Here is a 24417-nt window from a genome sequence, read left to right as displayed (position 1 = left end):
TTTCCACCACTACCTCAGACGTTCGTGTTCACAAATTACAATTGTGTGCAAAGGAAAGACAAACTGTTTATTAACTATCTTATGCTTTATCACCCTATTTCTGTATTTCATTTATTATTTGTTAGTTTTGTGGTAAGATCTGTCCATGGACCAGTTCAGGGATCCCATTATCTACAATAATTAGGTTAAGACCACTAGTAATAATAGCAAAACTAAGGAAAGCAAAGCCATCAGCTGTTGTTTCATGTAGGTATATTTGGAGTGCTGCATTGTGCAGTGCCTTGATTTGAATGATGCCTGAACAACTTGGTGAAGTCTTTTCAAATTGAAGAATTTTAAAAACAAGCTGTTGTTCCATGCAAGAATATCCAATCTGTCTAAGCAATGTGTGTTAAACAATAAATAAACACAAATTATGAAATAATAACAAAGGGGTATATAACTGGGAAGGATGGAATAGAGTCATTTGGTGGAGCACAAAAGAACAGCTTAGATAAGTGGAGTGAGATTTTAATTCAAGTTTGCATGCTGATTCTGTTCGCAATAATCTTCGGTGCTGGGTACCATATATTGCTATTAGCTCAACTGGTATAGGTTACTGGGATTTCAGAAGCCACATTAGTTTGAGTTCTCTCCTTTTTAACCACATTGGTGCTAAGGCAATTCCCGCTGGGTGCTGATATTTTATGAATCCCATTGTTCATGACAAGGTCAGCTCGTCATTAGCACAGCTCCAGTGTACTGCATGACGAGCTGACCTTGTCATGATCGTACATGTGAAACAGTCAAGGCTCGAGTCGGGGTACCACGCAGTTGGACGGCATCCCCCCACTTATTTTACAGGGGGGACGCCGTCCCCCCTGCCAAACAGCTGGACTTCACCTTTTTGGCTTCTCTGGGACGAGATCGGAGCCACCTTTCGTGACGTCACTTCCTGTTGTGACGGCACTTCCGGTGACAGCGTCCCCCCACTTCTTTTTTTAGGACTTGTGCCCTGGAAACAGTTAGGTTTCTCCGGTGTCATATTAGTCTGTAGCATCACGCTGTAGTCTCGTCTTTCCCTAATGTCTTCTTATAAAGTTATGGCATGTCAAATTTTGATTGGTACATTTCATAGTATAGCTTCCCATCTTCTTTCTGAGAATTGTTGTGTCTAGTTATCATTATAACCAACAAAGAAGAGCAGACCAGGTCAAAGGAATAGTGTGTAGCTGTACTAGCCAGGGTGCAATAAAAGGATGCGCGCAAAAGACACATGATGGTGAAGATCACTGACTATATGAATCCCATCACACCACCTTCGCGGTGGAGTTTGCGTCATGTGGGATATTTGTTGATCATTCCAAGACGCAACAGGCCTATATAGTGCCGATGCAGAAATGGATGTCAAAAAGATAGTCGTGATAATCATCATAAAGTGATATTTGACTAAAGTGCAGTGCCTAGAGGAAAGTAGTGAGATAAAATCAACTACATCGGCATTGTAAAGTATTCAAGTTGAACTCGATGTGTCAATGTTAAAAACACGCCGGGTAAAGTATTTACCGAAAGGCGCTGTGAAGAACGGTCGACATGTTTCAGCTCTAGGGGCTTTCCCCCAGCTTTCTTCAGGACCATAACAAAAAAAGGCTACTACAACCCAAAATGAGATGTTAAATCAAAACCCAATTATGTACTAAAAAAATGGGTACATATCTACCAGGAACCATCAAAGTTGAATGTCCACTGGAAGGAAAGGAGATCATCTTCTTCCTAGAAAATAGAGTTTGATTTACAACAACACCATATGTCGAGTACGCATCCAGATATAAACACACAGGCCGCACAGACAAAACACACTTGCATGAATAATTGACATTCTGCATTTATGGAAAAAAGCTTAATAGCTCAAACAACATGAGGCATTTCCGCATGATGCTACTCACCCAGCCTTGTGTGGGTGAAGACCTCACCTCACCCGGCAACCGCTCGGGAGTGTGAGACCCCGCTCTATAGTGTAGATAAAAGGAAACAATGAGTACCAACCCTATAGCTTCCAAGCCAATTGCTCTACACAGAAACCCAACATACGTGTGAGAGACCCCCTACTGTTCAAACCTCACGGACCTTACTTTAATGTGCACGGCACACGTGCTGGACCCAGCTAATATGATTCCATCAGACACAAAGACATACTCAAGTCCAATCAAGTTGGTATTGCCAATAGGTTATAAAGCATATATACCTATAGAACGCGGTATGTGTTCGTGTGTGACCTAGCGCTAGTAATTCCAAATTACCATAGTCCTGGATGATGCATTTACCTAATGATATTAAGCATCAAAGCCATTAGTAATTACCTAAAGATGCATAGGCTTCACGGGCCGTCATAACTAGACAGCGCAAGGTTCCTCAACCTAACCACAAGACTCCACAAAACGAGATATCCATTCCTACTCTTACAAGTTCAAGTTAACTTCAGCGAGACAAGCAGGGAACTAACCTGTCCGTCGGTGACTCGGATGGTGACCCGAGCGGAAAAGGAGGTGTAGGAGAGGCCACTTGCCTCGTTTATATAGCTGCCTTTCATTTAAAGAAGTAGCCACAATCGCCATTGCATGCCGGCAGACTGTAGCGTGAACGGCGAGACACCTCTCACACGCGCATGCGCATTAGCGCATTACAGATACAGAGCGTCAGCGCGTGCAGAGAGACACTGCTCTTGCGCACATGCGCCGCGACATGGAGCTCACAGACAGTGATGAAAGATTCGTTACTGTCTGTGAAATGATTAAAGAGCACAAAGTGACAATTAATGGGGACAATGGTCCCAAGGGTGCGGGTCGAATGAACGACTCCCGATCTCGATATTAAGGCTTTTCCCACTCTAAGAGCTCATATTGAATAGTCAATGGGGTCGTGAAAGCACCATAAGTATTCGTTTATGACAGATTAGGACCATATGTAAGTGTCCTACGCCCAATGAGTGTTAAAAAAGGAAAGGGTGGATGCGGTCTTCTCGAATGGAATCCAGATGTGGTGGAGGGGCTAGAACCCCGAGGTGCAGTCAGAAAAAATTGTAATCTCTGTGGAATCACTATAAGAGAATCATCCACAAAAGACTGCTTATCCTGTGGAGTACTGAATCTCCAGGTGATTAACTCGTAGTAAAGTTATACAGGGTCACAGTTAGATAAGGCAAAGGATGGCCCATAGATAGTAGGTGCCAAAAATAGGGTTTCTCAGAAAAAAGGGGTTACATTCACAATTATGTTAGGTGAGCCTTAAAGGATGCAACCAGAGGTGCGTTGCGTCCATTGACAAAAGTGACCCGCAACTAAAAAGTTGCTCATAATACTAACAACAAAACAGGTATGTGGAGGGTCAAGGGGATATTTAATGACCTGTCTGCTCATACCCCTTAATACAACATATAACCAACAAAGAAGAGCAGACCAGGTCAAAGGAATAGTGTGTAGCTGTACTAGCCAGGGTGCAATAAAAGGATGCGCGCAAAAGACACATGATGGTGAAGATCACTGACTATATGAATCCCATCAGACCACCTTCGCGGTGGAGTTTGCGTCATGTGGGATATTTGTTGATCATTCCAAGACGCAACAGGCCTATATAGTGCCGATTTTAATTCAAGTTTGCATGCTGATTCTGTTCGCAATAATCTTCGGTGCTGGGTACCATATATTGCTATTAGCTCAACTGGTATAGGTTACTGGGATTTCAGAAGCCACATTAGTTTGAGTTCTCTCCTTTTTAACCACATTGGTGCTAAGGCAATTCCCGCTGGGTGCTGATATTTTATGAATCCCATTGTTCATGACAAGGTCAGCTCGTCATTAGCACAGCTCCAGTGTACTGCATGACGAGCTGACCTTGTCATGATCGTACATGTGAAACAGTCAAGGCTCGAGTCGGGGTACCACGCAGTTGGACGGCATCCCCCCACTTATTTTACAGGGGGGACGCCGTCCCCCCTGCCAAACAGCTGGACTTCACCTTTTTGGCTTCTCTGGGACGAGATCGGAGCCACCTTTCGTGACGTCACTTCCTGTTGTGACGGCACTTCCGGTGACAGCGTCCCCCCACTTCTTTTTTTAGGACTTGTGCCCTGGAAACAGTTAGGTTTCTCCGGTGTCATATTAGTCTGTAGCATCACGCTGTAGTCTCGTCTTTCCCTAATGTCTTCTTATAAAGTTATGGCATGTCAAATTTTGATTGGTACATTTCATAGTATAGCTTCCCATCTTCTTTCTGAGAATTGTTGTGTCTAGTTATCATTACCCTGCTCTGCTCAATTGAAGTACCACAGGAAGAAGTGCCCAACATAGTCTGGGAGGAGTGGGGTTACGCAAGATTTTCTTGATACCCATGTAAGATACATTTACAAACAATAAATCTATTAAAAAACACTTACATAGTCTTGATATAATGCCTGGATCCGACTTTGTTGGACCTGCCTTGAATCCCCCTCGCTCAAAGAAACAGAGGTCTCAGTAAAACCTATAGAATAACAGCTTTTCCATACTTTCTCTCCTGTTCTTTGGAAAAGATATGAATGGTGAGAAACTGGATGACTGCTATGAATAGGATTGTATTTTAACTCCATGAAGTCAGAAGAACTTCATACCTTTAATTAATCCAAGGAGAGAAAAAAAATCTCATTTTAAATTTGGATTAAATCATTCTAAATGCCTGTTACAAGGCCTTAACACAATACATTTTGTGACTGTAGATCCTTTAGGATCTAACAGTCCTGCTGGCTGTTGGCATAAGAATTAGGACATTGTTCTAGTGCTCAAGAAGGACTTCATTGGCTTCCCATTGCAAATAAAGCATTTTTCACGTCATGGAAGATTTTGAATGAGCTGACAGCATTGGAAAACAAAGTCAGGATTAGTTTCAAGGAAAAGTGCCATCACCTGGAAGGATCCATGCGGCGAAATATCCCCACAGTGAAGACGGTCATTTAAAGACAATAGAGCTTGGGGTGCAACCAGAGTTGAGTTAGAACACACTTCTCTTGCAAGTATGGTGAAAACATTAGACTTTCAGAAAATGTTTAAGGTATTGGTCTGAAGGCCATGGGTTTCTCTGAGTTCCTCACTCTGGAGGTAGTTTAATCTGTAGCAGGTGCCATTTAAAGACACCCATGCACTCACCCACTTACTGAATCACTTCATGAATCACTCACTCACTCACTCGCGTTTGAACAGACCAGCATCACAGGCCAGCAGCCCAAAGGTAGAGCAAATACTTACTTAGAAGTGTTGCCTTATATAAGGAGAAGGCCCCACCTGTGTCTGGAAAAAGAACATTAAGGAGTGAGCAGAGCAAAAGTCAGTGGAAGGAAAGTATCACTGTCACCATATTAAGCTCGTGGTAGAAGGTGCTGAGCACAGGGATTCGTACAGGCTCACTGTTGTCTACCTCATCAGAGCTTATACTAGTTTGCCTAAGAGCACAAAAGCTCTGACTGGTGATCTTGATTGTAGCATTCCCGGGACCATCAGCATTCCCGGAACTACTGCACCATGGGGAGCCAGAGCATCACTATCTGAGCCAGTCTGCCTTGAGCAAGGTAATTATTATATTTAACACATTAAACTGTACTTAGTCTCCGTAAGAAAAAATAAATAAAATGCCATCAATAAACCAATATAGCTATTCAGCAGAAGAGCCAACCCATGAGAGCAGCGGGTTCCCCGTTTGGAGCTGGAATACTGTTAACCTTCTAATTCCTTGAGGTTTACAGATGTATAGTTAGCAAAAGTTGGATAGAAGATTGGGGTGTCCAATTTGCAAGGTGACAAATAGGTCAAGTGGATAGACAGACTGGTCCTAGCCTATGATGACAGTTGAACATCACTTTAATTATTTTAAATTGAATTCTGTTTCTGGCATTCACTGCCAAGCAGTGTAGAGACCTCCCAAGGACTACAATGTAAAAGACGGCAGTATCACTTCAAAATCTTCCACCTTGAGTAGTGACATAGCATCGATAAGTAGCATTTGCAGAGCATTCATACACACCACTAGCTGAAATCGCTGTATTTTTGGAATAAGTGAACCAAATTAGGAGAAGGTGAAATTAATAGCCATATGATTTATGTTTAAAAGTGGCAAAATATTTTGAACAAAATTTTAAATCAAATAATATCATGCTTAGTTGCTGACATGTGGAAGTCGATGTATATGCTTTTTAAAGCCTTTGACCATTAGTATATATAACCTAACTGTCCAGAGAAGTTAAGTGGTTTTCAGTAGAGGTGTACAAAACTTTGAAGTTTTTTTCTTGACATTTTCCCATAATTTTGGTAAATCAATGAAAAATACATGAAGTTGGTGATGTTATGTGAGTTTCACTTTCATCCGAAAATCTAAATATTAACAAATACTTTGTTCACAGGGGAATATGTACAAAATATTTTAGAGTTGTGTCTTTTAAAACTTGAGAGAAAACGTGCAAGAGTAAAGGTGTGGAAAGAGCAGAAAACTCTGGGAAATATGGGAGGGCCACTAGTCAGGAAATTAGTAAGACTATGCCCGTGTACTAAAAACCTTAAACACTCCTAATTTTCATTGAATTTGATAAGGACATGTCTACAAAAGGATAGCACTGTAGTGTTCCCTGAAATTATTTGGGTCACACCCTGTAGATTTCCTAAACCCCAAAAGGGAAATTAAAAGTTTTGGAAAATAGGAAACCTGTTAGGTGTCTCTCACCTCTCCCACTAAGGTATACTTATGTGGGGAAGGGTGGTAGGAGTTACAAAAACCTGTCTCAGAATTTCTCATCAACAGATGAAGAACATAGCTTCATTCGGAACTCCAATATAAATATACACTCAAACATATGAGTATTTTATAACAGACTAATACTCATTATGAGATATTCACCTACAAATAATATGTATAAGAATCACACAATTTAGTTACTAAGCAAAAAAAGGAATAAAAGAGGCAGTCCATGTTGGATTTGTCTCTCTCTGCAGGGCCACCCACAAACATTTTGCCATCACCGTCCTGTTTTATGAACCTACGTTTGTTAGCCTTTAGGACTGAGTGCACGTTACCACTGCTGACCAGTGCTAAAGTGCTTGTGCTCTCTTCTTATCACATGGTAACATCAGCTTGCACCGAATTAGTTAATTTAATTTACTTGTAAGTCCCTAGTAAAGGTACCTAGGGCCTGTAAATTAAATGCTACTAGTGGGACTACAGCACTTATTGTCACACTCACTTAAGTAGTTCTTTAAACATATCAGGCCTGTCATTGCAGCCTGTGTGTGCAGACAGCCATTTCAACCTGGCAAAATAAACCTTTTGCCAGACCGAGTCCTTCCTTTTTAACTCATATAAATCACCCCTAGGGTAGGTCTTAAACAATCCATAGGTCAGGGTGCATTATTTTTAACAAGGTGGACATATGGTAACTTTATTGGCAGCTTGTTGATAAGTCTTATTTGGTGTCTGAGGGAATGTGGTTTAACCCTCTATAATGGTAAAGTCAGATTTTATGTCATAATTCTGAAAATACCACTTTTAGAAAGACACTATTCAAAAAAGGGTTTGGCCCCCAATCAGTAGGGCTGGGCCATATACTAATAAACACCACAAGAAATGCCAATACTGATCACCATTCTCTCATACCTTCTTTCAGAGTTTGCACATTTACTATGATCCTCAAAATTGTAATTTAATTTCTTAATTTCAATTTTTTGTTTTGTTTAGATAAAAATACTTAGAACTTTTTGTTTTGATACATAGAATTTTTTGGGAGATATTTAAATATACACTGGAATCACAAAAAATAATAATTGATGTACAAATCACATTACAAATGACATTATCACAACTAGGAACACGAATGACATACGAAACATGTATAACTCAGGTTGTGTACAAATTCTAAAACTCAGTAATATCAAAATACCTCTGCTAATATCTTGCTAGATAATGTTTTTAAATCTTTTCCGAGGTAGCGGCTAAATAGTGACCCTACTGCGCTCACTCTAATCATTTTACAAGAAAAAAACTTGGTTGTGAGCAAAAGTGGTAGCCCATATTGTTAACTCTTATTTAACGACAAAAACTGTTGATGCGTTTCGAACCCCAATACCCCACTCTTTGGCCGCTACCTCTGAAAATATTTAAAAAACATTATCTAGCGAGTCATTAGCCAGAGGTATTTTGATATTACTGAGGTTGAAAAATTGTACAGAACCCGAGTTATAATGTTTCATATGTCTCTGAAAGAAGGGATGAGTGAATGGTGATCAGTGTTGGCATTTCTTGTGGTGTTTAATTTTAGAAAGATGGCCTTTTCTTAGACTAACCATTTTGTGCAGCAGCCTGTTCCTTGGCCACATGACTAGGTGTATTTGTCAATTGGCCTTTTTGTATTTCTCCTAGGAGGTCCCAAGTAGGGGTAAGTGTAGTGCACACTAACAGTTTACCTGTGCTCACCCTCTGGTAGCTTGGCAGAGAGCATTCAGGCTAAACTAAAGAAGCAATGTGCAAAGTATTTTTGCACACACAGAGTAACACAGTGTAAACACCACAAACGTACTCCATAACAGTTTAGAAAAATAGCCAAGATTTATCTGAGTAAAACAAGACCAAACCGACAATAATAATACATACACATGTCAAGATATGAATTTTGTAAGACTAAATCAAAACGCAATGTTTAAAAATCAATAGCTCCAACTGGGGCTCTCTGGTCGCGCTTGACCAGGGAAATTCCAAAAGTTCAGTGCAACCGTGATGGAACGTCGGCCAGATACAGGAGCCACGCAGAATCCCTGGCAGTACCTTGGATGCGTCAAAGCTCAGGGACAATGAGTTGAAAAACAGAGGGGATGCATAGCAGTCAAAGAAGATGTCAAGAGCAATGTGTGTCGGTTTGAGGTGTCGATGTGGAGCTGCTGGTCTGTAGGCAATGTGTTTGCCAGAAGCCGTACAACACTGGGAATGCAATAGAGTCAGGGATGGTGCGTCACTGACGGCAGCGAAGCGGTGTCCGAGACTGACACAGCAACGTTGATTCGGTGGCACTGTGTTGACAAAGTGAAGGATACATTGTAAGTCATTGTCATTGCGTCACACGGCTTGTGCACTGTGTCCACGGCTTCACTGCAGGCAGCTGCGATGAAGCGATATCGCAGAGAAATGTGCTGGTTGTGATCAACACTTCAGTGTTGATGCATTGGTTTCTTGGGTTGCAGCACCAAACACTCTCATCCAAGAGCGCAGGACTGGATTTGGCACTGCATGGCAGAGCAGGACTCACAGCAGCGGAGTCCAGGTGCTAGTAGCAAGCTGCAGGTGCAGTCTTTGATATCCCTGAGACTTCAGAAACAGAAGGCAAGCCCTTGGAGAACCTTTAGAGATGCAGGATGAGGAGGGTCAAGTACAGTCCTCTCACTCCCAGGAAGCTGGCCAACACAGCAAAGCAAGCTGCAAAGTGGCAGTTCCTCCTGGCAGCAGAACAGCTCTTCCTTTTGGTAGAATGTACTCAGTTCCAGAAGTGTTCTTTGTGGATGGTGTCAGAGGTCCAATACCCATTTTAACCTTTGAAGCAGGGAGACTTCAAAGAAAGGTCTTTGATGTGCACAAGAGCCTGCCCTTTCCTGCCCTGGCTCTTTGTGTGGGGACAGGCACAGCCATATTCAGGTACAAGTTTCAGCTCATTTCTCTCACTCTAGCTCAGGAAGGCCCATCAGCCTGGTGATGGGCCATCACGATCTGAAGGGCACACCTCAGCTCCCTTTGTATGTGACTGTCTAGCGGGAATATACCAAGCCCATCAGTCACACAACCCAGAGTTGTATTCCAGAGGCAGGCAGAGGCACACAATGGTTAAAGTAAGAAAAGGCCAGCTTTCTAAAAGTGCCATTTTCAGACCTGTATCTTAAAAAAAAAAAAACTTCACTAAAATATGTGTTTTTAAATTGTGTGTCCAGAGACACCAACTTTTCTTTTTCTATCTTTTCTGAATTGAAAGTTACACTTCTAAAGTGTTACAAGTCAGCTCCAATGCTGTCCTACAGGAGAGATAGGCCTTGCTGTAGTGAAAAACGAATGGGGCAGTTTTTCACTACCGGGCCATGTAAAACTCAAACGTACATGTCCTACTTTTTATATACACTGCTCCCTGTCAATAGTGCTACCTAGGGCCTGCCTTAGTAGGGATTTAAATGTAATAAAAGAGAGGGTTTAGGCCTGGCAGGAAAGTGTATGTGCCATGTCGAAATGGCAGTTTAAAACTGCACACATAGGCTGTGCAGGGACAGGCCTGAGATATGTTTTAAAGGGTTACGCGTGTGGGTGGCACAATCAGTGTGCAGGCCCACCAGTAGCATTATTTAATTTACAGGCCCTGGGCACATATAGTGCACTGTACTAGGAACTTATCAGTAAATCAAATATACCAATCATGGAGAAACCAAATGCCATTACATTTTAGACACAGAGCGCATTCACTCTTCAATGAAAAAGGTCACAGTGTCCTAAAGCTATCACAAACTGAGTCAAAACCAGAGGAGGAAGATGTTAAGAGTTTAGGGTAACCCTGCAGAAACAGCAATTTACAACAATCCATCTCGGACTTGATAAGGGGGCGTAGCTATCACTTGCCACACTTGCACTTCAAAGGCACAGGCTCATCTTACACAAAAAAGACTTAACACTGGCAGAGAGGCAGTAAATTTCAGACACCACTGTAGGGGAAACTCCAGAAACATCTCCCACTTTAAAGCGGGCATCAGGTATAAATATAAGACCCTCAGACCCAATTCTTGGTACACTCCGAGACCCCTGGATACCACAGAAGAAGGACACCTTGCTGCTCTGCTGTTTGAGGCCTGCCCTGCTTGCTGCGATGGAAGACTGGAACTGTACCCTTCATCTAAGGCAGAGGTGACTCCAAGGGTCAGCTAACTGACCTCCTGTTAGAGCTACAGGGACATAACAAGCCCAAGATGTTTCCCTGCATCTACCCAGCTGAGCTGCTGCCTGGACAAGTCAAGCTGGCCTCTGCTGGAGTGAGTTTTAGATCTCTGAGAGGTGCTTTCCAGTTCCTGAACCCTTGGAGTGTCATCAGCTGAGCTATTTGAAGAAAAGGAGAAGTCTGAAGTTTTGGGCTATTCACGACAGAAACTGGTCCATTCATGCAAAGATCTTGCTACCTGTCAACATGAAGCTCTGGTGAACCCGACTCTTCACTCTACGACCCGCAATGCGAGATCTGCACTTCGCGCTACAGCATTGACAGCCTGCCGTGACCTCCAATGCAAATCCCCAGCAATGAATGTCTGTGACGCCTGACAGGATCTTTGTGCTATAGTGACGACAATTCATGACGCTCTCTTCTTTCCTCATGGCCTCCTCCCTGACCGAATGGAACTCTTCACACTGGACATTGGAAGATAACTTTTTCAGTGGGAGTAACCATCTCTCTGTATCTGGCATGGACTTCATTGCAGTCAGTCTGAACTTGTCATTTTCACCATGTCTCACATAACCAGAGAACTGCGAGTGGTGCTTTGTGCTTTCAGGCACTATACCTACCATAAATCTTTGAAATGTTATGTTATGTTAGGGTGATTTATTATGCGCACAGATACTCCAGCCAAGGAGCGTCCCGGCGCAAGGACAAGGCAGAACATAACACAACAGAAAATAAGATCAAAACAACTAAAACAGGAAAGTTTTTATCGCCCTCCGGAAGGTCAAAAGGTCCTCCATCAGACGGATTTCAACAGGGAGGGAGTTCCATGCTGATGCAGCCATGACCCTAAATGAACGGCCTCCCATACGACTGAGCCTGAATCTGGGGACCACTGCAAGAGCCAAACCCTGGGAGCGGAGACTGCGGGTGGGGACATAAAAGGAAAGGCAACTCGACAGAATTTCCGGGCCGATACCTCTCAGGATCTTAAAAGCAAGACACAAGATCTTAAAGAGAATGCGCTTCCTAACCGGAAGCCAATGTAAAGAGCGAAGGACACCTGCCACAGAACTGAATCTGGGCAGGCCAACAATCGCTCTCGCCGCGGCATTCTGAACCCGTTGCAAACGGGTTAGTTCGGCCTGGTTAGCCCCAGCCAGGAGAGAACTGGCATAATCCAGGCGAGAGATGACAGTAGCCTGGATCACCAGTTGCCTGGTTGGGGCATCAAAGAACTTGAGTACTGGTCTCAAGCCCCTTAGAAGTCCAAAACAACAGGCCGCAGTTTTTTGTGTGTGCCCTACAAAGGAGAGGCCGGCATCCAACCATACCCCCAGATTTTTCATCTCCGACACCGGAATCGGAGTGGGTCCCAGCTCTGAAGGCCACCATTGGTCGCCCCACAGCTCCACTCCCTTACCGACGACCATCACCTCCGTCTTTGTGGCATTAAGCTGAAGGCAGTTGCCTGTCAGCCAACTAGCCACCGCCTTCAGTCCAGACTGAAACCTGGGGGCCGCAATTTCCGCGTCCCCGCTGAGAGTAACCGCCAGCTGTGTGTCGTCGGCATATGAGACCAAAGTTAGGCCCCACTGCCTAGCGACATCAGCCAGCGGTCTCACGTAGAGATTGAACAACGTGGGACTCAGCGAGGACCCTTGCGGAACCCCCATGGCCAGCGGTTGGTAGTTGGACTTGAAGGGAGGGATGGCAACACAGAAGGAGCGGTCGTCTAAAAAGGAGCGGAACCATTGCAGCACCTGACCGCCAATACCAGTCTCCTCGAGCCGGTGCAGGAGGATGCTGTGGTCCACCGTGTCAAAGGCGGCGCTAAGGTCTAACAAAATAAGCGCCGCCGTTTGACCAGCATCCAACCTTGCCCGGAGATGTTCCACCATCACAAGTAACGCGGTTTCCGTACTGTGCCCAGCACGGAACCCGTTTTGTGTGGGATCGAGGGCATTGGTTCGTACCAAATGCTCAGACAAGGCCAGATTGACGTGGGCCTCAGTAATCTTGGCTGGCCAGGGTAGCAACGAGATGGGGCGGTAACTTTCAGGCTTAGATGGGTCCAGGGTGGGCTTTTTAATAATTGGGGACACCACGGCTTGTTTCCACTTGGCTGGAACTACTCCCGTTTCCAAGGACAGATTGACAAGGGAGCATACAGCTGAACGCCCCATAAAAGCCTGATCCCGAAAAAGAGCAGGCCTTACTGGATCGGATGGAGATCCAGATTTAACTTGCGATGCAAGTTTGTCAAAGCCGTCCGAGGTGAGGGGGGGGAAAACAAGCAGAGTAGTCTGATGGTGAACCCCATTGGTACTTTCCTCACTGTGCCCTGTACCAGGGAATGTCCGATAAATAGCTTGCACCTTCCCTAAAAAGTAGGATGCAAGGGATTCACAGTGGGAAAGAGAGCTTTCGGTCGTAGAGGTAATCCGCTTCGTCGTAAGATCTTTAACGGCCTTAAAGATGGCTTTCGACGGATTAGAACTGTTCCGGAATTCAGCGGCATAGAAAGCCGCACGGGCTCGGCAAATAGCTCGATGGTAGAGCTTGACGGACCTGGAGTATGCGGCTTTTAGGTCAGCCCCATAGGTCTTCCTCCAAGCCCTCTCAGCCCGTCTGCAGGCACCCTTTAGGGCCCGAAGGGCGCCATCGTACCAGGGGCTCGACTCTCTAGAATTGATTTTAGTTGATACAATAGGTATCAGAGAGTCCAAGGCCCTGGTGATCCAAGAACAGAAGAGGTCATACCCCTTTTCTACATCCGTCAAAGGGCCGAGCGGCTCCTCTAATAGAAGACGATGAAAGTCTTCTAACCGAAGCTTTTTCCAAGCCCTCTTCTGAACCCATCTAGCCGAAGAGATGGAAGGGGTGGCAAAGACAGGGCATAGAATGGATACCAAGAAGTGGTCTGTCCACTCCACCGGAGAAACAGAGGTAATTTGAATCCCCGGCAGATTAGTGAACAAGGGATCCAGAGTATGCCCCCCTGAATGGGTAGGCTGGGAAACCATCTGAGGGAGTTGAAAGGCCTCCAAGTCAGAGGAGATGGAACGTACCGTCAAATTGCATGCCTCCAGGTCTAGAGATTGGATTTTTATTGTTTTGATGTCAAACAATTCATTTAAATTTACTCTATTTTTCTAAATTGGTATTTGATATTTCCTGTTTTGTGTTTTCACTTTAATAGTGATTGTGTGCTGCATAAATTCTTTACACATTGCCTAAGCAGAGTTTAATTTAGTGACTTTAGAGGTTCACTGTCAGAGGGATTGTGGCTGCTGCTCATGCAGGGTTACCACCCCACTCAACCAATAACCTAGTTTCGCACAACACTATACTCCAATGATATCTCATCATATATTAGTAAGCAATTTGCCCAATCCCTATTTACGTTACCATTAGATTTATTTGTTTTAGAATGTTTATACTGAGTTATGTATTATCCTGCATTCCTTTATGCCATAAGGCCTGAAGTTAGAGATTCAGCTTTCAGCATCGCTGCAGCAGCAGGTACATCTGCTTTGCCCCATCTCAATTACTGGTTTAGATTATACCTTTTTAGGTCGAGCCTAGAGCAGCGCATGCGCTGCACTAGGAAAACGACCTCTTGCAATCACTTCAGCTTTCCTAAAAGCTTGTGCATGTGGGGCTCACACGCCATTGGCCTTTGTGTTTGGCTATATTACGCAATCGGCCATAGGAGTGTGGATGTCCCAGCTTCTTTTTAAAGGTTAACTCCCACAGCGTTTTGCTCTCGGGAGCCAGTAGGGGCACGCAGGGAATATCTGGTTTAAATCAGTGTGTGCGAGCTTGTTTGACATGCAGGCCGTTGTTGTAATACAAACTGGGCCGTAATGTTATTTCACTTGCTAACTCGGTAACAGAGCAGAGGCTGTGTAGATGTCTCCCGGTATCATTCTTTATTTTGTTTTTAAATATATTATTCTTTATTTTGTTTTTAAATAAGGCCCTGAAGTCAGAATTGTTACCGAAATTGTTACAGATGCGCATCTTATCACCCGCTAACAGAGCAAAGGCACTCTCCCAATATCAGTCTTTATTTTGTTTTTAAATAAGGCCCTAAAGTCACAATTGTTAGCAGAGGCCGGTGCAGGTGAACTCTGGCCTGCAGCACTCTCTGCAGTTCCATTATTGGGTTTGAGTCAGTGGTGTTGTGGAGTGTAAAAAAACGATGGATTTAGGCCCAGATCCTTGTACTGTGGTGAATGTATGACATTGTTCTACATTCTGTCCATCAACTGTGTTTTTTGCAATTTTCACCCCGAGTGGGCTGGGTATGCTCAGACGTGAGTCCCAGGCTCTCCACACCACTGGAGTCAAGCTATCCAGGCTGATGAAGGCTGATAGCCAGAAACCGGTCCTTGGATGCTTGATTCCGGTCTGGGAAAGACATGGCTTGGTAGTTCGGACTGGACTGTTCCCATGAGGCACAGGGTCAGAGCTGATTTGCATATAGCCAGTGTCTAACCCAGGGTGGTGTGGAGTGTAAAAAAACGATGGATTTAGGCCCAGATCCTTGTACTGGGGTGAATGTATGACATTGTTCTACATTCTGTCCATCAACTGTGTTTTTTGCAATTTTCACCCGAGTGGGCTGGGTATGCTCAGACGTGAGTCCCAGGCTCTCCACACCACTGGAGTCAAGCTATCCAGGCTGATGAAGGCTGATAGCCAGAAACCGGTCCTTGGATGCTTGATTCCGGTCTGGGAAAGACATGGCTTGGTAGTTCGGACTCGACTGTTCCCATGAGGCACAGGGTCAGAGCTGATTTGCATATAGCCAGTGTCTAACCCAGGGTGGTGTGGAGTGTAAAAAAACGATGGATTTAGGCCCAGATCCTTGTACTGGGGTGAATGTATGACATTGTTCTACATTCTGTCCATCAACTGTGTTTTTTGCAATTTGCACCCCGAGTGGGCTGGGTATGCTCAGACGTGAGTCCCAGGCTCTCCACACCACTGGAGTCAAGCTATCCAGGCTGATGAAGGCTGATAGCCAGAAACCGGTCCTTGGATGCTTGATTCCGGTCTGGGAAAGACATGGCTTGGTAGTTCGGACTGGACTGTTCCCATGAGGCACAGGGTCAGAGCTGATTTGCATATAGCCAGTGTCTAACCCAGGGTGGTGTGGAGTGTAAAAAAACGATGGATTTAGGCCCAGATCCTTGTACTGGGGTGAATGTATGACATTGTTCTACATTCTGTCCATCAACTGTGTTTTTTGCAATTTTCACCCCGAGTGGGCTGGGTATGCTCAGACGTGAGTCCTAGGCTCTCCACACCACTGGAGTCAAGCTATCCAGGCTGATGAAGGCTGATAGCCAGAAACCGGTCCTTGGATGCTTGATTCCGGTCTGGGAAAGACATGGCTTGGTAGTTCGGACTGGACTGTTCCCATGAGGCACAGGGTCAGAGCTGATTTGCATATAGCCAGTGTCTAACCCAGGGTGGTGTGGAGTGTAAAAAAACGATGGATTTAGGCCCAGATCCTTGTACTGGGGTGAATGTATGACATTGTTCTACATTCTGTCCATCAACTGTGTTTTTTGCAATTTTCACCCCGAGTGGGCTGGGTATGCTCAGACGTGAGTCCCAGGCTCTTCACACCACTGGAGTCAAGCTATCCAGGCTGATGAAGGCTGATAGCCAGAAACCGGTCCTTGGATGCTTGATTCCGGTCTGGGAAAGACATAGCTTGGTAGTTCGGACTGGACTGTTCCCATGAGGCACAGGGTCAGAGATGATTTGCATATAGCCAGTGTCTAACCCAGGGTGGCGTGGAGTGTAAAAAAATGATGGATTTAGGCCCAGATCCTTGTACTGGGGTGAATGTATGACATTGTTCTACATTCTGTCCATCAACTGTGTTTTTTGCAATTTTCACCCCGAGTGGGCTGGGTATGCTCAGACGTGAGTCCCAGGCTCTCCACACCACTGGAGTCAAGCTATCCAGGCTGATGAAGGCTGATAGCCAGAAACCGGTCCTTGGATGCTTGATTCCGGTCTGGGAAAGACATGGCTTGGTAGTTCGGACTGGACTGTTCCCATGAGGCACAGGGTCAGAGCTGATTTGCATATAGCCAGTGTCTAACCCAGGGTGGTGTGGAGTGTAAAAAAACAATGGATTTAGGCCCAGATCCTTGTACTGGGGTGAATGTATGACATTGTTCTACATTCTGTCCATCAACTGTGTTTTTTGCAATTTTCACCCCGAGTGGGCTGGGTATGCTCAGACGTGAGTCCCAGGCTCTCCACACCACTGGAGTCAAGCTATCCTGGCTGATGAAGGCTGATAGCCAGAAACCGGTCCTTGGATGCTTGATTCCGGTCTGGGAAAGACATGGCTTGGTAGTTCGGACTGGACTGTTCCCATGAGGCACAGGGTCAGAGCTGATTTGCATATAGCCAGTGTCTAACCCAGGGTGGTGTGGAGTGTAAAAAAACGATGGATTTAGGCCCAGATCCTTGTACTGGGGTGAATGTATGACATTGTTCTACATTCTGTCCATCAACTGTGTTTTTTGCAATTTTCACCCCGAGTGGGCTGGGTATGCTCAGACGTGAGTCCCAGGCTCTCCACACCACTGGAGTCAAGCTATCCTGGCTGATGAAGGCTGATAGCCAGAAACCGGTCCTTGGATGCTTGATTCCGGTCTGGGAAAGACATGGCTTGGTAGTTCGGACTGGACTGTTCCCATGAGGCACAGGGTCAGAGCTGATTTGCATATAGCCAGTGTCTAACCCAGGGTGGTGTGGAGTGTAAAAAAACGATGGATTTAGGCCCAGATCCTTGTACTGGGGTGAATGTATGACATTGTTCTACATTCTGTCCATCAACTGTGTTTTTTGCAATTTTCACCCCGAGTGGGCTGGGTATGCTCAGACGTGAGTCCCAGGCTCTCCACACCACTGTAGTCAAGCTATCCAGGCTGATGAAGGCTGATAGCCAGAAACCGGTCCTTGGATGCTTGATTCCGGTCTGGGAAAGACATGGCTTGGTAGTTCGGACTGGACTGTTCCCATGAGGCACAGGGTCAGAGCTGATTTGCATATAGCCAGTGTCTACCCAGGGTGGTGTGGAGTGTAAAAAATATGATGGATTTAGGCCCAGATCCTTGTACTGGGGTGAATGTATGACATTGTTCTACATTCTGTCCATCAACTGTGTTTTTTGCAATTTTCACCCCGAGTGGGCTGGGTATGCTCAGACGTGAGTCCCAGGCTCTCCACACCACTGGAGTCAAGCTATCCAGGCTGATGAAGGCTGATAGCCAGAAACCGGTCCTTGGATGCTTGATTCCGGTCTGGGAAAGACATGGCTTGGTAGTTCGGACTGGACAGTTCCCATGAGGCACAGGGTCAGAGCTGATTTGCATATAGCCAGTGTCTAACCCAGGGTGGTGTGGAATGTAAAAAAACGAGGGATTTAGGCCCAGATCCTTGTACTGGGGTGAATGTATGACATTGTTCTACATTCTGTCCATCAACTGTGTTTTTTGCAATTTTCACCCCGAGTGGGGTGGGTATGCTCAGACGTGAGTCCCAGGCTCTCCACACCACTGGAGTCAAGCTATCCAGGCTGATGAAGGCTGATAGCCAGAAACCGGTCCTTGGATGCTTGATTCCGGTCTGGGAAAGACATGGCTTGGTAGTTCGGACTGGACTGTTCCCATGAGGCACAGGGTCAGAGCTGATTTGCATATAGTCAGTGTCTAACCCAGGGTGGTGTGGAGTGTAAAAAAATGATGGATTTAGGCCCAGATCCTTGTACTGGGGTGAATGTATGACATTGTTCTACATTCTGTCCATCAACTGTGTTTTTTGCAATTTTCACCCCGAGTCGGCTGGGTATGCTCAGACGTGAGTCCCAGGCTCTCCACACCACTGGAGTCAAGCTATCCAGGCTGATGAAGGCTGATAGCCAGAAACCGGTCCTTAGATGCTTGATTCCGGTCTGGGAAAGACATGGCTTGGTAGTTCGGACTGGACTGTTCCCATGAGGCACAGGGTCAGAGCTGATTTGCATATAGCCAGTGTCTAACCCAGGGTGGTGTGGAGTGTAAATAAACAATGGATTTAGGCCCAGATCCTTGTACTGGGGTGAATGTATGACATTGTTCTACATTCTGTCCATCAACTGTGTTTTTTGCAATTTTCACCCCGAGTGGGCTGGGTATGCTCAGACGTGAGTCCCAGGCTCTCCACACCACTGGAGTCAAGCTATCCAGGCTGATGAAGGCTGATAGCCAGAAACCGGTCCTTGGATGCTTGATTCCGGTCTGGGAAAGACATGGCTTGGTAGTTCGGACTGGACTGTTCCCATGAGGCACAGGGTCAGAGCTGATTTGCATATAGCCAGTGTCTAACCCAGGGTGGTGTGGAGTGTAAAAAAACGATGGATTTAGGCCCAGATCCTTGTACTGGGGTGAATGTATGACATTGTTCTACATTCTGTCCATCAACTGTGTTTTTTGCAATTTTCACCCCGAGTAGGGTGGGTATGCTCAGACGTGAGTCCCAGGCTCTCCACACCACTGGAGTCAAGCTATCCAGGCTGATGAAGGCTGATAGCCAGAAACCGGTCCTTGGATGCTTGATTCCGGTCTGGGAAAGACATGGCTTGGTAGTTCGGACTGGACTGTTCCCATGAGGCACAGGGTCAGAGCTGATTTGCATATAGCCAGTGTCTAACCCAGGGTGGTGTGGAGTGTAAAAAAATGATGGATTTAGGCCCAGATCCTTGTACTGGGGTGAATGTATGACATTGTTCTACATTCTGTCCATCAACTGTGTTTTTTGCAATTTTCACCCCGAGTCGGCTGGGTATGCTCAGACGTGAGTCCCAGGCTCTCCACACCACTGGAGTCAAGCTATCCAGGCTGATGAAGGCTGATAGCCAGAAACCGGTCCTTAGATGCTTGATTCCGGTCTGGGAAAGACATGGCTTGGTAGTTCGGACTGGACTGTTCCCATGAGGCACAGGGTCAGAGCTGATTTCCATATAGCCAGTGTCTACCCAGGGTGGTGTGGAGTGTAAAAAAACGATGGATTTAGGCCCAGATCCTTGTACTGGGGTGAATGTATGACATTGTTCTACATTCTGTCCATCAACTGTGTTTTTTGCAATTTTCACCCCGAGTGGGGTGGGTATGCTCAGACGTGAGTCCCAGGCTCTCCACACCACTGGAGTCAAGCTATCCAGGCTGATGAAGGCTGATAGCCAGAAACCGGTCCTTGGATGCTTGATTCCGGTCTGGGAAAGACATGGCTTGGTAGTTCGGACTGGACTGTTCCCATGAGGCACAGGGTCAGAGCTGATTTGCATATAGTCAGTGTCTAACCCAGGGTGGTGTGGAGTGTAAAAAAATGATGGATTTAGGCCCAGATCCTTGTACTGGGGTGAATGTATGACATTGTTCTACATTCTGTCCATCAACTGTGTTTTTTGCAATTTTCACCCCGAGTCGGCTGGGTATGCTCAGACGTGAGTCCCAGGCTCTCCACACCACTGGAGTCAAGCTATCCAGGCTGATGAAGGCTGATAGCCAGAAACCGGTCCTTAGATGCTTGATTCCGGTCTGGGAAAGACATGGCTTGGTAGTTCGGACTGGACTGTTCCCATGAGGCACAGGGTCAGAGCTGATTTGCATATAGCCAGTGTCTAACCCAGGGTGGTGTGGAGTGTAAATAAACGATGGATTTAGGCCCAGATCCTTGTACTGGGGTGAATGTATGACATTGTTCTACATTCTGTCCATCAACTGTGTTTTTTGCAATTTTCACCCCGAGTGGGCTGGGTATGCTCAGACGTGAGTCCCAGGCTCTCCACACCACTGGAGTCAAGCTATCCAGGCTGATGAAGGCTGATAGCCAGAAACCGGTCCTTGGATGCTTGATTCCGGTCTGGGAAAGACATGGCTTGGTAGTTCGGACTGGACTGTTCCCATGAGGCACAGGGTCAGAGCTGATTTGCATATAGCCAGTGTCTAACCCAGGGTGGTGTGGAGTGTAAAAAAACGATGGATTTAGGCCCAGATCCTTGTACTGGGGTGAATGTATGACATTGTTCTACATTCTGTCCATCAACTGTGTTTTTTGCAATTTTCACCCCGAGTAGGGTGGGTATGCTCAGACGTGAGTCCCAGGCTCTCCACACCACTGGAGTCAAGCTATCCAGGCTGATGAAGGCTGATAGCCAGAAACCGGTCCTTGGATGCTTGATTCCGGTCTGGGAAAGACATGGCTTGGTAGTTCGGACTGGACTGTTCCCATGAGGCACAGGGTCAGAGCTGATTTGCATATAGCCAGTGTCTAACCCAGGGTGGTGTGGAGTGTAAAAAAATGATGGATTTAGGCCCAGATCCTTGTACTGGGGTGAATGTATGACATTGTTCTACATTCTGTCCATCAACTGTGTTTTTTGCAATTTTCACCCCGAGTCGGCTGGGTATGCTCAGACGTGAGTCCCAGGCTCTCCACACCACTGGAGTCAAGCTATCCAGGCTGATGAAGGCTGATAGCCAGAAACCGGTCCTTAGATGCTTGATTCCGGTCTGGGAAAGACATGGCTTGGTAGTTCGGACTGGACTGTTCCCATGAGGCACAGGGTCAGAGCTGATTTCCATATAGCCAGTGTCTACCCAGGGTGGTGTGGAGTGTAAAAAAACGATGGATTTAGGCCCAGATCCTTGTACTGGGGTGAATGTATGACATTGTTCTACATTCTGTCCATCAACTGTGTTTTTTGCAATTTTCACCCCGAGTGGGCTGGGTATGCTCAGACGTGAGTCGCAGGCTCTCCACACCACTGGAGTCAAGCTATCCAGGCTGATGAAGGCTGATAGCCAGAAACCGGTCCTTGGATGCTTGATTCCGGTCTGGGAAAGACATGGCTTGGTAGTTCGGACTGGACAGTTCCCATGAGGCACAGGGTCAGAGCTGATTTGCATATAGCCAGTGTCTAACCCAGGGTGGTGTGGAGTGTAAAAAAACGATGGATTTAGGCCCAGATCCTTGTACTGTGGTGAATGTATGACATTGTTCTACATTCTGTCCATCAACTGTGTTTTTTGCAATTTTCACCCCGAGTGGGCTGGGTATGCTCAGACGTGAGTCCCAGGCTCTCCACACCACTGGAGTCAAGCTATCCAGGCTGATGAAGGCTGATAGCCAGAAACCGGTCCTTGGATGCTTGATTCCGGTCTGGGAAAGACATGGCTTGGTAGTTCGGACTGGACAGTTCCCATGAGGCACAGGGTCAGAGCTGATTTGCATATAGCCAGTGTCTAACCCAGGGTGGTGTGGAGTGTAAAAAAACGATGGATTTAGGCCCAGATCCTTGTTCTGGGGTGAATGTATGACATTGTTCTACATTCTGTCCATCAACTGTGTTTTTTGCAATTTTCACCCCGAGTGGGCTGGGTATGCTCAGATGTGAGTCCCAGGCTCTCCACACCACTGGAGTCAAGCTATCCAGGCTGATGAAGGCTGATAGCCAGAAACCGGTCCTTAGATGCTTGATTCCGGTCTGGGAAAGACATGGCTTGGTAGTTTGGACTGGACTGTTCCCATGAGGCACAGGGTCAGAGCTGATTTGCATATAGCCAGTGTCTAACCCAGGGTGGTGTGGAGTGTAAAAAAACGATGGATTTAGGCCCAGATCCTTGTACTGGGGTGAATGTATGACATTGTTCTACATTCTGTCCATCAACTGTGTTTTTTGCAATTTGCACCCGAGTGGGCTGGGTATGCTCAGACGTGAGTCCCAGGCTCTCCACACCACTGGAGTCAAGCTATCCAGGCTGATGAAGGTTGATAGCCAGAAACCGGTCCTTGGATGCTTGATTCCGGTCTGGGGAAAGACATGGCTTGGTAGTTCGGACTGGACTGTTCCCATGAGGCACAGGGTCAGAGCTGATTTGCACATAGCCAGTGTCTAACCCAGGGTGGTGTGGAGTGTAAAAAAACGATGGATTTAGGCCCAGATCCTTGTACTGGGGTGAATGTATGACATTGTTCTACATTCTGTCCATCAACTGTGTTTTTTGCAGGTGAACCCTGGCCTGCAGCACTCTCTGCAGTTCCATTATTGGGTTTGAGTCAGTTCTGTCAATATACTGAGTCCCAGCCTGGGCTGCAGCCCCCCTCAAGCAGTGACAGGACCCAGGCCTGCATGAGCTGTCAGTCCTGCCTCTGTTCTTGAGGTACAGAGAGGAGCAAGGCCTCCAACTCCAGGGCCAAGGTCTGACTCCTGATTCACATCACCCTCTTTCAGAAGCAATGTGATGTCTTATCCCCAGGATAATTACAACAAGGGGTGGTGAGGGACAGAGTCTCTGAATTAAGCAGAATACTCTCACCCAGTCAAAACTGGGTGAGAGTACTCTGTTTAATTCAGAGACTCTGTCCATCACCACCCCTTGTTGTAAATAATTTTGTCCACCCTAAGCGTGGAAGGGTATACTCAGATGTGAGTCCCTTGCTCATTGCACCATCAGGATTCAAGCAAGCCGGGCCGAAGACGCCTGAAATGGCAGAAACCGGTCCCCGGAAGCTTGTTTCCTTCCCAGTGTAAGAATTGGCTTTTGTAGTCTGGTCTGCCCTGTTCCCATGATGCACTGGGCCAGGGACAGACTCATTTGCATACAGCCAGGTTCTGAAACTGGGATGGTGCAATGAGCTAAAAAACGGTGTTGGATCTAGCCCTGATCTCTTGACTGGGTGAGAGTACTCTGTTTAATTCAGAGACTCTGTCCATCACCACCCCTTGTTGTAAATAATTTTGTCCACCCTAAGCGTGGAAGGGTATACTCAGATGTGAGTCCCTTGCTCATTGCACCATCAGGATTCAAGCAAGCCGGGCCGAAGACGCCTGAAATGGCAGAAACCGGTCCCCGGAAGCTTGTTTCCTTCCCAGTGTAAGAATTGGCTTTTGTAGTCTGGTCTGCCCTGTTCCCATGATGCACTGGGCCAGGGACAGACTAATTTGCATACAGCCAGGTTCTGAAACTGGGATGGTGCAATGAGCTAAAAAACGGTGTTGGATCTAGCCCTGATCTCTTGACTGGGTGAGAGTACTCTGTTTAATTCAGAGACTCTGTCCATCACCACCCCTTGTTGTAAATAATTTTATCCCCAGGATAGCTGCCACCGACCCCTCTCGTACCCAGGATCAGTCACATGCCCCCGCTCCAGCAAGCGGGGCGGGCATCATCGCTTGTTCATCTCCTTGCAGCCTTTCTCACTCCTGGTATTTCACTCCCCTTTCAACTTCTTCACTCGAATTTCTCGCTTTCATCTCATCCTCGTTCTTTCTTTTCCTCTGGCCCTCTTCTCTCTCCTTTTCTTTTTCTCGCCTCTTTATCCTTTGCCATTTCTTATATACGTAAAACGCTCTGACATGAACAATTTCATAACAGTATCGCATTTCACATCGA

The 24417-nt window shown here is 46.1% G+C and overlaps 1 protein-coding gene across 2 annotated transcripts in view; it reads left to right on the top strand.

The window, feature by feature from the left end:
• Nucleotides 1–24417, top strand: part of MYH16 (myosin heavy chain 16) — a 1068458-nt gene that overhangs the window by 251425 nt on the left and 792616 nt on the right. The window lies entirely within an intron of this gene.

The sequence above is a fragment of the Lissotriton helveticus genome, chromosome 7 (assembly GCF_964261635.1).
Source record: "Lissotriton helveticus chromosome 7, aLisHel1.1, whole genome shotgun sequence".
NCBI lineage: Eukaryota > Metazoa > Chordata > Amphibia > Caudata > Salamandridae > Lissotriton > Lissotriton helveticus.
This window is presented reverse-complemented; position numbering and strand designations above follow the sequence as displayed.